The sequence below is a fragment of the Callionymus lyra genome, chromosome 11 (genome assembly GCF_982586985.1).
Source record: "Callionymus lyra chromosome 11, fCalLyr1.hap1.1, whole genome shotgun sequence".
NCBI lineage: Eukaryota > Metazoa > Chordata > Actinopteri > Syngnathiformes > Callionymidae > Callionymus > Callionymus lyra.
In genome coordinates, this window is record NC_141828.1 from 2,417,501 (window position 1) to 2,422,562 (window position 5,062).

Here is a 5,062-nt window from a genome sequence, read left to right on the forward strand (position 1 = left end):
TGAACTTCCGGACCAGAGGAGAGAAATCCTTCCAGACTGTTGCTCCTAAGCTTTGGAACCATCTCTGTGTTTGATGATCTACTGACTCCTTCAAGAAACATCTGTGTTTGATGATCTACTGACTCCTTCAAGAAACATCTGTGTTTGATGATCTACTGACTCCTTCAAGAAACATCTGTGTTTGATGATCTACTGACTCCTTCAAGAAACATCTCTGTGTTTGATGATCTACTGACTCCTTCAAGAAACATCTCTGTGTTTGATGATCTACTGACTCCTTCAAGAAACATGTGTGTTTGATGATCTACTGACTCCTTCAAGAAACATGTGTGTTTGATGATCTACTGACTCCTTCAAGAAACATGTGTGTTTGATGATCTACTGACTCCTTCAAGAAACATCTGTGTTTGATGATCTACTGACTCCTTCAAGAAACATCTGTGTTTGATGATCTACTGACTCCTTCAAGAAACATCTCTGTGTTTGATGATCTACTGACTCCTTCAAGAAACATCTGTGTTTGATGATCTACTGACTCCTTCAAGAAACATGTGTGTTTGATGATCTACTGACTCCTTCAAGAAACATGTGTGTTTGATGATCTACTGACTCCTTCAAGAAACATGTGTGTTTGATGATCTACTGACTCCTTCAAGAAACATGTGTGTTTGATGATCTACTGACTCCTTCAAGAAACATGTGTGTTTGATGATCTACTGACTCCTTCAAGAAACATCTGTGTTTGATGATCTACTGACTCCTTCAAGAAACATCTGTGTTTGATGATCTACTGACTCCTTCAAGAAACATCTGTGTTTGATGATCTACTGACTCCTTCAAGAAACATCTCGAGACACTTTTATTTGAGCTTTTCCTTGATTTTCTGAGACTCCTGTGTTGTTCTCAGTTTTATCTTGATCTTTAAAATATATACTTTATTGAATATTGTTTTGATTGTTTAAGCGCTTTGTGACCCTGGTCTGGAAAAGTTCTATATAAATATAAATTACTTACTTACTTACCATGTTTATAAGAAAGTTCAGAGTAAACTGTACCTTCTGAGGAGGATCATTGAACATCTGCAGGTCCATGTTCTACCAGTGTGTGGTGGTTTGATGCTGTGGTGTTGAGAACGTGTTCAAGTGTCAACATCTGAGGTTGAAGCCGAACTCACTGGTGACATCACTGGACAAACTACTGTCATCATGATCATTTCCCATGATGCAACACTGTCATCAGTGAACACATGGAGCACCAACGCTCCTCCCATGATGCAACACTAATAGACTCAGGGACTCATTCATTGGGGGTTGTCATAGCTCAGATGGTAGAGTGGTTGATTGCAGTCTTTCGGGTTAAATCGTGTGTGTGTGTGTGTGTGTGTGTGTGTGTGTGTGTGTGTGTGTGTGTGTGTGTGTGTGTGTGTGTGTGTGTGTGTGTGTGTGTGTGTGTGTGTGTGTGTGTGTGTGTGTGTGTGTGTGTGTACATGCATGACTGTCAAAGCGCTTTGTGACCCTGGTCTAGAAAGAATCTCTACAAGTAGACATTATTGTTATTATTCCTCGTGTTGTTGGATTGTTTAATTGTGAGTTTGTGGGCAGGAGTGAAAAAATGATTCTATTCTATGTTGATCTTTGTTATTTTTCTTTGATCTTTGTTCTTTATCTTTAGACTTAAGATTGTGTCATCTTGAACTTTCTTTTTATTGCGCTTTGTTCTTCTGTCGTCTGAGTTGCTGTGAGCTGGGAAAACTGGATCCTCCAGAGGATCAATGAAGCTGATCAGGTTGATGAGGATCAGATCAGTGTTTCTCCTGCTGATGGTGGTCGCAGTAGGAAGTGTTAAACACACATGTGTGTCCATCTGTCTTGATGTGTGTTTCCTCATTAGCAGCTTATTAACAGACCTGGAGCAGAGCTGCTCGGGGGGGGGCTGCGGGCCTTTGTCTGCGGGGCCTGGTGGACCGGCCTCCTGTCCCGGTCTGCCCGGGAGGTTCTGTGTTATGCATGTGGAGGATGAGGAGAGGGACGGACAGGTCATGTGACCAGAGGTCGTCCATCAAACGGCTGTCAATCACGGCCCCCCCGCTGACGGCAGAGATTAACTGAAACATTTGACACTTTATCAGTGAAAACAACAACAAAGATCAGGATCTTAGATGAATCTGATGTTGAAACTATTGAATCATGACATTTAATCGTTTCTATCAGTTTTTATTTGTTCATTTCATTCAATTATATCGAAAATTTGTTACGAGAAAATATTTGAATTATCAAATTTAAATATCACATGATCGTCACATGATTGGATGAAAGTCTGATCAGTAGCTCGTGCTCGTCTAGTTCTGTCTGGTGACTCTATTATATCTATTATATCTATTATATCTATTATACCAACATTTATATTCAACTTCAGAGACTACAAATTCAAAGAAATATGAAATTAGAAATTTATTTTAGAATTATTCGAATTCAAAATTAAACTCTGTCTAAAAAATGTATTAATTTTAAGTACATTTTTTGATTGAATGATTGAATTCAAATATTACAAAAATAATAGTAATTCAATACAAAATGAAGTTTTTAACCTTTGAATTCATTGAACATTGTCTTGACACTGAAATATTAAACTCTCCTGATTATATATCCTGTTTATTGACGCCTGAACTCGTACAAACATCGTAGAAACGTTCATAGTTGCTCAAGTTTAAGGATCAAAAACTGTGACTATTTAAAGAAAATCGTCTTATTTTGTCCAACTTTCATTTGTTTAAATCAGTGTATTTATCAAACTTGTTTCATTGAAGAACTCGTGAAGACACGCGTGTTACCAAGTAAACGTCGACACCTGCTGAAGGTCAGCGGGGTCACGGACGCAGCAGGTGGACACGTGCGTTCCAACATGGCCGCCGTCCAGCGCCGGCGCTAACAAGGTAAACAGTAATTCGCCACAAGTCGACGGCGCAATTAGACGCTATTTACAGTCGTGCCGACGAACAGACGACACAAGCTGCCGGTTCTGGAGACGCTGGAGAGAGTTTGTGAGGCAGCTGGTGGTCCAACCAGCAGCAGATGCTTTCCTGAAGTGACTCAGAGATGGTTATCATTTAATAATAATAATAATAATACATTTACTGCAACAACACATTTATCGTTGATCTGAGGCTTCATTCAGTTACAGGACGTTATGAACTTTATGATTTTATTTATGCATCAATGATGCAAAAACAATCAAATGAAGTTTGAAACACATTTGAAGTTTTGTAAACAAATTTACAGAAAAACAAACAAATTCTGAAATAAATTCCTCTTGAAACAACTTTAACGCATTTAAACTAGTTTTGAACAAATTCTTTAAACTCTTTAACTAGTTCACAACTTGTTTAACCACCATTGTATAAACTCTTGAAACTAATGAGTTATGAACACATTTTAAACTTTTTGAATAGTTTAAAAACGTTTGAAACAATTGAACAGATTCTTAAACAATTTTATAAACTCTTCATTTTGACTTTGAACCAGTTTATTTTACAAATGTGCAACAATCTGAGACTTAGATGTTGGAAACATTGTTATGAACAAACTCTCAAAGTCAGTCACAAACTTACAAACCTTTGACAAACTTTACAAATGTAGAATAAATGGAGGCAATAAAAGAGCACATTTACTCTTGAACCAGTTTAATCATCATTTAATCAAATGTAAAACAAATGAACAAACGAGGAAATACGTTTACAAAGGTCTGAGACAAGTCATCAACAAAAACAAAACTCTTTAATAAAATATTTTAAGTCTTGAAACAAAAACATAACAAACAGCAGATATTTTGTAAATGTGTTCGTTGAGTCAAATAAAGGTTTTTATTCTCAAACTGACAACATCATGGTTTGATCACATAAATGTCGATAACATTCACAAAAGGTCATTTTTTCACGACGTCAACTTCATCTTCAACAAAGTATCATCTGAGGGACGCTTCCACTTCTTCCACAACAAAGTTCCTCCCCCGCTCCATTCTTCTTCGGGCTCCTCCCAGCATGCTTTGCGGCGGTGGAGGCGCCGGCCGCATCCTGTCCCGAAGCCTCCCGCCGGCGCGCTGAAGAGCGTGAAATCCTCATGATTAATAATTAGAATTATTGGCGAACGTGGCAGCTGCTCTGTGGCAGCGAGCGCCTCTGATTTATGCTTCTGTAAACGCAAACAGTCATTGTCCATATTCCGGGCAGAAAGGAAGCGAGCGGGGGGGCAGCGCCGCGCTCTGGACGCCTGCCTCACGAATATGATTTCATCTTCGGACGTCCACGGGCCTGTCCGGCGGGCTTTGTCCCGGGCCCGCCTCCCCGGGTCCGGCCATTTGTCTCCTGTCCTGCTCACACTCTTCACCTAGTCTCAGCGCCGGGTTTGATCTCAGCGGGCTTCAAAGGACCCGAGCCCGGCTGGGTTTCCTGCATTGTTGCCGGACCCTTGATGTCGCCAGCATTTGATCAGCAGAGTTGCTTCTGTACGACTGACGGAGAAACTTCATGTCGGGTCCAGAACCGACTGAACTTTTCATATTTGACACCAACACCAAGAGTTTTTTTATCTCCTCACTGACGGTTTCACGTGTTTTCATTCAACAGAACCTGAAGAACTGAACGGTTCGGTTCAGTTGAAATAGTGACTTCATGAGCACTCCGACGGTGCATACCTCCTCCAGGGAGCTCTTTTCAACGAACACAATGTACATGAATAAAACAACGCTGTAGAAGTCGAACCTGAACTAGTGGAATGTTCCCTCAGAGTTCGACCCTTGGAACGATTCAGACGTTTAAAGTTTAGAGTTCAAAAACTCTCCTGACATGTTGTAAATGTTAAAGTTAACATGCAGTCGTTCATTCATCAGGACGTCGATCCGTTTTCAAGTTATTACTTAATAAAGTTCTCGTCTGAAATCAAACGAGATCACGGTTTAAATGAAACATGGTGACATCACTCTGGTGCAGGTGTCTCTAGAAGATCTACATCAGTGAAGAACATGTTAATAAATAAATATATATTTATGTAAACATGGTGACATCACT